General features: G+C 40.5%; 1 protein-coding gene across 2 annotated transcripts in view; it reads left to right on the plus strand.

Annotated features, from left to right (window-relative positions):
* Window positions 1-13629, plus strand: part of plcl5 (phospholipase C like 5) — a 66603-nt gene that overhangs the window by 5459 nt on the left and 47515 nt on the right. The gene's annotated exons all lie outside the window — the stretch shown is intronic.

The raw sequence follows: 13629 nt of genomic DNA on the forward strand, positions 1-13629 counted from the left end.
GTGCATTGAAACAGTGCCAAGTTTGTGTTTATGTTGTCATCTTCAAGCAGAAATAAATACAGCAGCAGTAACTTGATTAGTATCACAATTATTAGTATATATGCATTGTCTTGTAATGCCAGTACACCATCTAACAGTAGAAAACGCACAATAGTGACAAGTTATTAAAGGACTAATTTTTTCTCGAGTTGGTTTGATTTAGCTACAATATATTTAATTTACAGGTGGCCTACCGGTGAAAGAAACACAACAAATTAACATTTTGACATTTAAGAAGTTTCCTTAAAACCTGTCTGACACCTGGATAGAAACGTAACTGTAGAGGATCTGTCAGACAAGAGCACAGAGTCTTAAATTTCTGCCCCTTGATGGATCCCACTGTCAGGCTGCCTCCACTCATGGCTATTGTTTCCCTAATGTGAGGTTTGGCTGATCCTGTCGAGGACATCTCAGTACAAGCCTGAACTAATAACACTGATTACATATAGTGGGATCATCTCAGATGATGATGGTGATGAGAATTGGAATAAGAGCCTATCTACGCCTGACTGCTCATATCACGGGCTTTGCGTAGAATAAGAGCTCCCTCCAGAAATTTAATTTAAAGTAATGGAATATGGCCACAGATCTCGGAAGTTCGGGTAAAATGCATTTCTCTTTTAATTCCCATGTCTCCTGCAGCAGCACCATGTACTGAACGCTTAGATATTTTTGGAAAACAGAGATCTGCACTGCGTTGAAAAGGAGGCAGCAGAAGATGTGAAGTGGTGATTACAGACGTCTAGGGCTGCTGAATCATCGCTTGCTCTCTTGGCTGATTCTTTCAAAGCAGCAATCTGCAAAACACAAACATTTCTAATAGGCCTCTTTGTATTTGAATCCACTGCTTAGTGCTAAACAAGGAGCAAAAGCAGCAACAGTTTTATAAAGGTCAGTCACTCACAGAGAAGCTCAAGAGCCCCAAATGCATTCCTAGAACAAGAATGATTAACATCTCGCTGGGTTGAATTTAAACAAAGAAAAGCTGTGATTTATGTATGTTTTGTTTTTGTTTAACGTGTAATGTCAAGGGTATTTGATAGGCCTTATAAAAATCTCTCAGATCTCTCAGAAATCTGTTATTGCTTCTTTGCCATTTAACTCAGATAAGAGCATCCAGAAGACAAGGAATCTAAGGACGAAAAACTGAGCAGACAGAAAATTTGTGATCAAATTTAAAAGGTAATGATTTGAGGTGTTTTAGCATAGCATTGTAATAATATGCGATAATAAAAACTGGGATGAAAACTGAACAGTAATCACTCTCTCTTGGGTGATCATGGTCCTCCAGCTCTTTAATTTCAAAGCGCTAATGCTAATTAGCAAACACTAGACTACACTAACTGCTTTTACAGCTCTGACAAGGATTAGGTGTTTTTGACTTTAACTTCATTGCAAATTGCTAAGAGAAGACACAGCACAGTAGAGTTTTTCTTGTCCGTGTGGCTATTCATCGCCTGTTTCATGGGGATGGAGTTGCCCAAAGTTGTCTCCTAATCCTTCCTCCTCCTTTATTCCCTTAAAGGATAATGACTTGACCTGGAACCTCAATTAATCATGTGTCAAATTGGGTCCCAGGCTAAGAGAGGCTTTCAAACAAGAACAATTGATTTGATTGGACACCACCAGGGTGTGTTTGGGGTGATGCCTTATCTTGATGATCCTTGTGGGACAACAGTGCAACAGCGGTGATATCACAGCGGAGGCAGGCGTTTTAGTGTACGTGTGGTTCTGAAAAAAAAAAGGTCTGGTCAGGACATACGTTTGATGAGGAGATGATACCGCACTGTATTACGAGTCTTGCAGAATGGTCTTGGCTCTCTCAGGATAGCTGTTGTCATTTCAAGGACATAAGTAAGGATGAGTAATATTCAGATTTGTCATGCTGGATATTTACCAGCTTCATCTGGACGAGGGGAACAAGGGTCTGATGGATGAATAGGACAATCTGTCTGTGAAAGCTGCTCCACCGGGCTCTGCTCTGACATGTTTTTTACTGCCTGTAGAACATACGGCACTTCCTTTCAGTCACAGTTTTTCTTCTTCTTAATGTGCAGAAAGACAGGAAGGGAATGTAACAGTAGTCAGGTGACTTTGTGACTACAGACGATGAAGCGCTTTGCGATCATAAAAACAATCCCACCAAAATATTCTTTTTTTTGGTTGTTGTTTGAAAGCAATTTGAAATCTGTGTAATATCCCAACAATCCATTGTTTCACTGAATCCTATAATGTGGTATTTGTAACAATTTTAACACTGAGTTTCAGGCTATTCAGGAGGGACAAGTTTATTTTGTGCTACTCTCATTCTCCCACTTTTTCTGTCATGATGTGTACTGTAGAACTTGTGTTCATGTTTTGTATCCTGTTATATTACAGAAGTAAGTGTAAATCCCAGGTCTTCCCCAGGTAATCCCACTGATGGGAAGGAAACATAGCAGATAGAGCCGGGCCCTGTTTCTTCTGGCTTCTTTCATCACACAACTTAATTAAAAAGAGCAGAAAAGGGATGGTAAAAGGTAAGACCTGCGCCAAGTCCTCATCGGCCTTGCTTTATTTACTCAGACAGTCAATCTGTGAGGTTTGGCCTGTCGGAGGGAGCATGCTGTCTTCACGTCCGCACCATTTCATTCTTCTGTTCCTCCTCCTCCTCCAGCTGCCCAGGGTGGTCTGGTGGCGATATCTCCGTGCCTGAGATCAGAACACAGAGAGAACGATTAGCAGGAGGGAAGGCTTTGATGGATGAATTAGGATGAGACGTGTGCGCGTATGTGTGCCTTTGGTGCGAGCGCGTGGTCACTTTCGATATAGGAAGTGACAGTGGTGGATGTTGATGTGAATTTTGCAGCCTTCTTGCAAAGTGCGCAACAGCTTTTCTCACAGAAGCGGAAGGAAATCCCTAACAGAGAGTTAGTCGGGACAGAAGACTAAATCTTTCACAATTGCTTCCTGAGAAAATAAAATAAAATGACGTTAAACTAATAACGGCCAGAGAATCACAGAAGAAAGGAAGTAACCTTTGATTGGATTTACACCAAGGCATGTGAGAGGCGTATTACTGCATATGATATAATTATAATATATCTCATTAGCCACAGTCAGCACTACTTTAACTGAAAGCACATACTGGTGCATTTTTTTGGTAAATTCAGTGGTTATGCAATAGTGTAAGGTTGGGTTCGGAGGTTTGAACTCCCATATTTAAATGGAGACTTCTCTTCTGGAGCTACTGAAAAAACACCCCTCTGGCTCTCCTATGCCGTCTGGTTTCTATATTTTCGTCTCCCTTGTCAGTGTGGATGCCAGTGTTGTTCCTGGGCTCTGTCTGCTCTGCTTTGCTGTATTTGTTTTCGTTTTTTCATTGCACTCTTCCAGTCATGCGTTATGTCTAAGCTCGCACCATGTCAAGCTCCAGTCTACTACAGACCTCAGCTTATTTATAGATTTTATAATTGCGGGCTTGGTCTTATATTTATCCATGTTGAAGGCTGAACAACACAAAGTGCTTTTTTTTTTTTTTCCCCCTCTTGTGGGTTACCAAGCTGAGCAGTCTGTTGCATTTTCAAGTTGCCGTTGAAAGACAGCATGATGAGAATATTTCATGATCTGAACATGACTGACTTAACGTTATCTGATCAGACAGTTGCATCAGAATTTTGCGACTTTATTCCTCAAGTAGCAGGTATTATATCAACAGCAGTATCAAATATTTCAAATAATAACCAGCTGGGTGCCGAGAACTATTTCTTTCAAGTCAATTATCTTTGGTTTCTTTTTTTCAACAGTGGAACTCAGTGCACTGCAAAAAAAAAAAAGTATGCAAAGTGCACAATGCATCATGCAAAACAGAACATAACTCATACAGGTCTTTCGATTGCCAAATATAGTACTAATGTGACCAGGCTCCTTCCTAACAAGTGTTCAACTGGCAAGGCGCTGGTACACAAACCTTGCCAGGAATTCACAGATGGTGCCATTTTTCTTTTTGCCCTGCATGGCACAGATGGCATAGGATGAGGAAATTTTGGGGCTTTGAGCACAAATTATTTTAAAATGATGTCTTCTGTTTGTTTAATGATTGACCCTTTTTTGACATTTTAGTGTTAGAAGTCAATCTCACCGATTCGATTAGAAAATAACACTAGCAAAAGAAAATATCATCCAAGATTTAGCTCTTCCTTTTATAAAATACTAGTGGTTGAGAGAGCTGCCCACACATTAAAATAAATATCTCTTCTGGTGATCCATTCTTAAAGTCAAACACCTACACAAGTCATGAGATGCAACTGAATTTATCTCAAACCCCTCACATGAGACTTCCTCTTCCACAGGAGACATTGCTTTTCATAATTTCAGCAATTACTTTTCATCCCAAATCTTGCGCAGATGTTACTGAGCCCATCTGCCTGGTTTGTTTTAAACATCTGCTTGTTTGTGTCCTCATTCATGCCTCATGTGACGTAGTATGTGTTGCCCCGGGGGTGTCTTTCTGCAGGTATCCGTGCAAGCACAGACGTGTCACTCAAACATTCCACTGATGCTCTAAACTTACACACACAAACACTGCTAGCATTTCCCATGCAGCGACAGTTTGTTTCTCTGCAGATTAAACAGAACACGTTGACGGTTTCTTCTTCAGGGCTTCACTGAATCACTCTTTTACATTGAACAAGTGTGTTTTCAGCTTAGCGAGGGGAAAACTGCGTCTGTGTTCATCTTTACCTTCCTGTATATGTGTCTAGATGGTTCACAATGTGTGTTTTGTAATACTGTATTATGTGTGTAGTGGTAGTTACTGACAGAGAAAGGCTTTAGTCACTCTTGAGAATATATAAAATATGAGTTTGGGGATTGGAGGATTAGGTACAGGGGTCTCATGTGATCCAAGCTTTCTGTCTGCTCTGGGCCTCTAGTCCACCAGACCTCAGCTGCTGAATGTTCTGCAAATCAGTTTGTATATTTATGTTTTCTCTGAAAGTATACAGTTTGTGTGCGAAGGGGGGAGCAGCCCGGGCTTTGCTGTGACTTTGCACTGAGGGATTTCATGTTTGTTCTTTCCGTTGCATGTGTAAGGGTCTTGAGCGAGAGATAGATGCGGACTTTACAGTGGGAAATGTGATACTGCGCACTGAGCTCTCCCCCGGAGCTGGGAAAATAAGGGAGGGAGAGGGAAAAAGTAGGAGAAGCCAAGATGACTGAGAGGGAGTTCAGTGATGTTAGTTTTCCTGAAATGAAAAGGAAGAATTGTGGTTAAGAGAAGGTTCAAATTTTCATTTAAGGATCTCCAATTTTATGAAATACCCAGATTCTTTAAGTGAATTGCTAATCTGAAGTTTCATCCCATCTTTTAATGAGCAATGTGAAAAGCATTCAGGTAGTCATTTAACTAAATATTAATACAAAGATACAAAGAAAACCAAAAACAAGGCCCTCCATCTTGAACCGATGAACTGTTCCTCAAACATTTCCAAGTGCGGGTACGCTTCAAAGTAAAGTCATACAAAAACAAGAAAACATGATGACAAGTTCTCAACCACAACCTGCCAGTGCCACTGCGACCACATCATCTTTGCATAAGTGCAACATGGTGTGACAGTTGACGCTGGCTAAATGCTAGAGGGAATATTATTTCCACCACCTCATGTTTATTTCAGCTTCTGTGGCTGCTGCAGTTCCAGCTGAGCCTCTCAGCAAGGAGCAAACACCTTTTTTCCTCACAGCGAGAGGAAAAATGAGTCAGGAAAGGGTCGATAAAAGTCACAAGAGCAGTAACAAAACAAGTGGTAAAAACGCTGACGTCGTCTCAGAACAGTAGAATCCCTGAGGTTTACCCTTCTCCTCGTCCCTTCCAAAACCCTTTCCAAGTTTTCCATATTTTAGCCCTTACTGCCAACAATTTTTGACTACTGCATACTGTAAGATTGATTACCTACCTTCCAGACAGCCATTAATTGCAATCGGTGCCAGGATAGAATAAAAGTCAACTATCAAAGACTTAAGATGAGTAATATATCACAGGGAACATGTTGGCTCCATGGTTCTGTCAAAGTTTGGTTGTCATTGCGGGACAACACAGGATTTGTTTGATAAACTCTCCTGGGTGGTCCATTCAAGGACACCTCTGACAATCCTGAATATTTTTTATTCACGAGCTATGTTGTTTGACAGTCATCCCCAACAATAAAGATCAACAATAAACAAACGGATGTTGTGAATAAGACAGGACAGGATTTGGTTGGTCCTTAGAATAAAAAAAAGTTAGCTGTATGGCAGCCAACTTTGAAGTCTTGAAGGACGAGATTTCAACACAATCTGCTCGCAACTGCAGTACCATGCAAAAATAAGGTTACTAAAAAGTTACAAGGTATTCAAACTAGATATTCATAGCAGCGAATGGAAACTAATGGCTGCCTGAAACCCAACATGCAATTTGTAGTTCCCGTAATGGGCAGAAAACACGCTGAATGTCAAGGTGTTCTTTTTATGTGGGCACCTTATTAATGCCATTGCATAATGTCAGATTTCAATTAGCCCGAACAGAGCAGGTCAGTCAGAGTAAGTGGGTACAAATTCTCAGCACAGAGTGACCCAGTTGTCAACAGCCTTGACAAGGTGTGTGAGAGGAGCACTTGTTGGCACGAGCCTTTTTTTAGATGGAATCAGAGGTTGAGAGAGGGAGAGAGAATGGGAGAGAGGGGGAGACTGCTCACCGGTCTTCATCTGGAATCCAATTTTATTTGTGTGCTTGTGCATGAGAGCGTGTGTATGCATGTGTGTGTGTGTGTGTGTGGGGAGCGGATGTACACACATGAGTGAACGTAACCTTGAGTGCATGATTGTATGATTGTGTGAAAAGGTCAGACACTCATGCAACAGGGAAGTCGGTTTGGTAATCAGAGAAAATTAAGGTCAGTGTGTAGCTGTGATTGTTAGTGGGTTGGCTGGTGCTGAGAGGTGTGGGTGGCACACAGCACCGACCAAAAATACACATTAAGAATCGCAATTAAACTCATTCTGAGCTCGCCGCTCATCCTGTCGACGGATGCAACATGGTATCTGAAAGATTTATAGCTGTTGGATAGCGTTCAAATAAAAGTGTTACATGAGAGGAAATGACAGTAATCAACTTCACCCTTGGCATTGCTTGTTTACTGTTTTCAGTATTCAGTGATTTAAATATACCCTGATCTTTTAAAAGGACAGATTGGTTTTCAACTGGGTTTAATCTTCCCACACATCCAAAAGCTGTACGGTAAACAGGGGGCTGCCACTGTGACTATATTTTCATAATCACTGATCATTCTGACTCACATTAACAGATTAGAATACATCGACGTGTTTTTTTTTTTAAAGAACAAGAGTGAATAAAAGAAACTGCATGGGTAGGTATCTTTGAAATGAACAATTATTGGTTTCCTTGTACAAAAAAAAGTAGGGATGCAACTAACGACTGTTTTCATTAAAGATGAATCGATTAGTTGTTCGCTCTACAAAATGTCGACGTCCTCGAGTGTCTTCCTTTGTCCTGACCAAGATATTTAGCTTACTCTCACAGAAAATCAGAAAATATTAATATCTGAGAAGCTGCAATCAGAGAATTTGGACAGGTTTTTCTCAAAAGGTGCCACAAAATTACTTATCCATTAAAAATAGTTGGTGATTAATTTTCTGTTGATCGACTAATCACTTAAACAACTAATTGTTACAGCTCTGCAAAAATACTAATAATAGAATTTTGCAACTGAAAGTAAACAGTTTAAGTCATTAAAAACACAAAATAAAAATAAAATCCACTAAAATGTTGCTTATGCTTTCTTAAAATGCTGAAACCTATTTGAGTTATTTCAGTGTTTTATGCCACTAAGTATAAAAATAAATTATATAAACAGCGTCTAAACACAGAAAATTCCCATTGAAACCAATAAATTAGTGTTGGAATAAAAAAATCTAAAATAATAAATTGCTATTTATGAGGCTAAATCCAATTGTTATCTGATTACAATCAATAGTTCATCGCTGGTCATCTTTACTTGCATCTGGAGGAGAAAAATTGAGGCCGCTTGTTGATCGCCTCACTCCTATAGTGACTGCTGTGTGAGGTCCTTTCAGCACTTGGACATACGCTTTACTGCATACTGCTTATGTGACTTGGCCTGCATGTTAAGTGCCCAGTGATGTACCAGCAGTGAAGGAAAAAAAAACATACCGACATGTTCAGACTGCTCTGTTTAATGCCTCTCACCAGTGAAGAGAAAATAAAAGGGAAAGGAGGAGGAGGAGGAGAGAGTCAGTCAGTCAGAGATGGTGAGAAAGATAACAAGAAAAAGGTAGAGGGATTGATATGGAGAAATAGATGAACTGAGAGGGCACTGTCTGTTTTACAGCTATGGGCCATTAGCACCTTCAGTTGGCAGTAATCCTGAACAGGGCGGACTGCAGTCTTCTCCCAACAGCACAGTCACGAAGCACAAGGATGCAGAAAGAGAGAGAGAAGAGAGAGAGACGGGAAAGTGAGACACAGATGAAGGCAGAGAGTGAAGATGCGAAGCCATACATTTTGCATGTACATGCTTCAGTGAAGCCACGAGGGTGCTCCTCTTCTATCTTCCTGTCCTCGTTTAACCTGTGTAGTTCTCGTCTCTCGGTCCTTGAGAGGTTTGAAATGACTAAGGCGGCTTTTGCTTCTTACAAATGTGTGTTGTTTGGCAATTGTTATGCGTCGTCTTGAAATGAATAGCTTGTTAGACAAAGCAAGGTGGTGTAAGAAGTGTGTGTGTGTGTGTTTGTGTGCTCAGCAGATTGAGATTCTCTTTCATAAATGAATGCATTGTATATTTGTGTGGAAGTATGCCTCTGTGTATTTGTGTGGGTGCTCAATATAATCTAAAACAATTACACAGTGAAATGATTTATTCCTAGATTATATAAAAACAAGATGACTCGTAATTGTCTACTTTATTTCTTTATTAGGTTACAACCACCACAATATATTAGTTACACGATGGATTTGAAATCAAAGCTGCAATGCAGTAATAGTCTGTGTTCGTCTCTTTCTTAGTCTCATGTTTGAGAGACTTGCTGATGAAGGAACCAATTGACTGTTTGTCTGCTTGTGCTTTTAGGAATTTTATTTCTGTGCCAAATTCCACTTCTCTTTTTTTTTTTCATTTTTTTTTTTCAGTTTTCACAGTTTTATTCAAGTCACATGCTTTCCCGTCATTGTTTACCCAACATGCAGCGTAAATATCCACAACCTATTAGAAACCAAATCCGAAACAGAAAGCCCCGCTCTCTCATCTGACGCTCACAGGTATGAATACACATGTAAACAAACGCATGTGTATCTGTTTAAACACAAACAAACACACTCACATAATCACTAAAATATGTGTTAGTTATTGCAACTTTACATACTCCTTCACATCATAATCTTATAGTACAGTTTTATATTTAACTTTTTTTCTTTTTTAAAATAAACTCAAGAACCCCTCCGGACATATTTTATGAGATATAAAAATACTCTTTGAAGAATCTTGAATAATTATTTGTGTCTGATATGGTTTTTTCAGTAAAAGGTTCATTGACCTAGTTAGATATTCTTAAGATTGTATTCATCCCTTCCCTCTTTTTGAAAAATCTGTTAAAAATGTAACTGCTGAATGCAAGATGTCCTCTACTTCACTGAGAAGAACATTATCAGTTTATCTGCACCTTACACTTTCTCTTCTTCTCTCTCTGTCACTCTCGCTCAAACATACGCATGCATGCACACACGCAGCGTTATCATTAATTTGCGATTGCGGTTTTCATCAATGCTTGTGTTTCAGGGTGTTGAGGCTATACCTATGAGTATTTTCCCTATGTGGTATCTGTAGCTTACTTCTCACTCACTTTGCTGTAGCCTAAAGTTGATGGTTTGCGGGTTGGTTCGGGTTCGGGTGGTTGATAAACACATATTTTTGTTGGATGAGCAATGTGGAATTGCTCTCATAACGGCTCGGGTGGGTGCGGGTATTAAAAAACCCTGATCTGTGCATCACTGATGCACATACAACATTCTGCACAACGGAGGTCAAACATCTAAGTGAAGTAACAATAAGCAAAACACATTTTTGAGTGGAGTAGGTATTATAGAGTATTATGGGGTACTTTTTTCAGTAGACCGTAAGAGAGGACAGCAAATTAGATATTTAATTGTGCAGTGCAATTTGTTCCCGATAAGACAATGACGCTTTGAATCTTTGAATCTTGATTGACTAATTGAGGGCACTGAGGGCAGAAAACTTGACAAAATAACCAAAAAGCAAATAGAAAACCCTCATCTCTCTGAGCCAGCCTTTTTGTACGAATTTCTTATCGACAGAATTAATGCTTCCTTCATTTTTTCTTTGATAACGTTTATTTACTCAGGTTTGGTGAGAATGTGTTCAGAGTGTCTGTACCGATGAGCAAAGATCATTACTGTTGTTTCCGATTGAAGTTTGGGTTCTGAGAAACGCAGGAAGTATTTCAGGAAACCAAATCTGGTAAATGAGAAAAACACAGCAGACATATCTAATACGTGTCAGTCATCTCCATCACCTCAGGTAATTAGTATTCACACTGTATTCACAGGCACCTCATGCTGAGACTGATAAAACTCCCTCAGGCCTTGCATATGTGCCTGTGTGTGCTTAAGAGTGGGAAACAGGTGTGCCATTCCCCATTTGCCCGTCTTTGTTTACCTTGCTTGTGGCTGTGAGGAGGGTATAATGTGTGTGTGGTTGTGTGTGTTATTGTTTATGTGAAAGAGCATTCATGGTGCTGACGACAACGCCAACCCCTGTGGTGCAGCTTCTCTCATACCTGCCACTTACACTCCAGACTCCAGAGACCCATAGACCCAAAATGTGTGTGTGTGTGTGTGTGTGTAAGAGTGTGGTTGTACACACAAGTGCAGACTCACACAATGGCACCGCAGTGGAGCTGCCTACTATCACAGACAGAGCCGAGGGAGGGGAGGAAAAGAACAGAGATGACAGGATGAGAAGTAAAGGGGGTCTGGCTAAAGATGCAAGGAAAGTAAGCAAGAGAAAGAAAAAAAAAAAAAAACAGCATTGTATTGGTGGTGGGGGGTATTTTGATTTCCCAGAAATGAGGGAAAGGAAAACAAACAAGTTGGGAGAATGAGAAAGAATAATTCAGGTAACGCTGGGGAGAGAGAGAGAGAGCGCGAGCTAGCGTGAGTCTGGAGAGGTCAAGGTGAAAGCTAGAGGGGGTGATGGGTGTTTACAAGACAGAGAGTGACACAGAGGGATGGCGGAGGAAAACAAATGGGAAGGAGGGAGAGAAGGACTTGAGGGTGGGAGTGGGAGGGTTAACGTGATAGTCAGCTAAATCTTGAGGCTAGCCAGGCGCCATTAGATTAGCAGATAACTGCGCAGCAATCCGATTAGAGGCTAGTTTATCAAACAGTGATGCCAGAGTACTGAAGCGGAACACAGGTGAAGGCCAAAGTACACATCCCAGGACAACTTCAGGCTACAAGCACAAGCATACATTCAGTCACACACATACACGTGCACTGTTTGCTAATGTTGTTAAATGCTTTCCTGTCCGTGGAGGAGTTTGTCCTTGTGAGAGGATGTGCTACTCCTCCCTCTCCTCCTGTTCGGCCCCTCCTTCTTGTATTCCCACTCACCGCCAGACAAGAGAGAGAGATAGAGGAGGAGAGGAAGGAGGATCACATTTCCCAGAGTCAACGCTGCATAAGTGATATAGGAACCTCGCAGCCAGCTATCAGTCATAAGCATCTTCCAGCCGGGCCCGCGCCGAGCACCTCCACAATCTCCTCCCCCATTTCAAGTATTGATTTCAGACTGACGGGAGTTGTGATCGCCAGCGTAGATGTGACAGTGTGTTTGCCTGCCCTGCCTTGTGTGATACCTCTATATGTTATGGCTGTCATGTATGTAGGGCCATTAGCGTGCTTGCAGTATCAGGTCAATTGCTACATCCCTTATTGATGGAGCTCTTGACTGGAAATAAATTGAAGTAGAGGCCTGCACATTGGAAATGTGTCATTGACTCTGTTGGGGTCGTGAAGTATATCCATGCAGCGCCCATGAGGTAAAGGGGGCACGCATGCCTGGGGTCCTGGCATTTAGCAATGCAAAATAAAGATATGAATTACATTAAAACTAGATTAAAACTACATGCCACATTTACCTTTTGTTACACACATTATGCATTAGTGTGTTTTGGTGAAATTGAGACATCAGATGGCAAATTTGCAACGTACTGTTTGTTGGCAGTCAACATCAGCATAGAGACAACCAAACCGAAAAGAAAATACCAGACTGGTTCCCAGAATTGACACAATTAAACAGGAAACGGCAGAATTTACTGCCAATCTTCTTAAAAAAACATTTTTTTTTTCTTTTAGAACAGCACATCCTGTCAGCAATGGAAAATTGCAGCTAGAATAGAGATAGCAGGTAACTGTTGGCTTAATAGCCGACTGACAACTGAACCTAATATTATTTTATATCAGTCAATTACCTGAGACCCTGCTGAAAGAGTTGGATCCATACCACCTTTAAAACAAAAACAAAAAACAGCTTGTTATTTTTATAGTGTCCTGTTCAACATATTTTAATTCTTTGTGCTTTAGGAATATTAATATATTGTGGATATACTTTTTTGTTATATAGTGGTGGTGTGAAAGCAGTTTGTACACAATGTGTGCAACTATTGAAGTCATAGTCTAGCTCTGTAAGTACTGTTGCTACTTGCATATCAATGAGAAATATCGCTCCTAAATTTCTTCACATTTGCAAGATGTTTGATGGAAGAGACACATCGTTTCATGTCTCTGGTCAAACATCCATCGTGTCTCTATGTTCTTATCAATTCCCCTTAACGGAGACAACGTTCAGTGCCACCTGACTGGTTCAACTGGTTGGTTTTTCCACTCAAGTCAAATCAAAATTCAGTCTTTTGTTGATTTAAGCTCAAGTAGGCAGCAGCGTGTGACTGCGATCATCGATGATATCTGTTGGGGGAAAATAAGCCTGTGACGATGCTCATAAGCCTCGTCGACCTGAAGCCAGTCATATGAGCACTCCTGCATGCTCTTTATTACAGGGTGAAGGAGGCTATTTAATGGAAAATAGCACTGTGATGTAAAGCTGTATGAAAACTAGTGCTTTACCAGTCTAAGGTCATTATTACATAGTGGAAGGTTAAGAATCACCTGCTGTTATCCTTGACCTCTATACATATTAGTTGAATGGGTGGTAACAGGTAGAAGCTCTGTTGAGCTTAGAGTTTTAGAAATGAACATATAAAAAAAAACACTCACTAGACCTAGATGATATTGGAACCATCATATAAGCTCTTTTGTTATTTTTCCGTTCATATTTTCGGCACGGAAATTTTGTTTCTAGTTACAGAATCACGGCTCTGTCTGGTTTAAGAGCATGACAGAAAGTGAAAGAGGATGTGTAGTCAGAGATTGTTTTCTCTTCACTTTAAAAAGCAGAAGCTGAAAGCTGAACAATCAGCCGGAAAAAGTGGCGAGTCAACTGTTTAGCAGATCCCTCGCTGTAT

Source organism: Thunnus albacares, chromosome 17, assembly GCF_914725855.1.
Source record: "Thunnus albacares chromosome 17, fThuAlb1.1, whole genome shotgun sequence".
In the NCBI taxonomy this organism is placed as follows: domain Eukaryota; kingdom Metazoa; phylum Chordata; class Actinopteri; order Scombriformes; family Scombridae; genus Thunnus; species Thunnus albacares.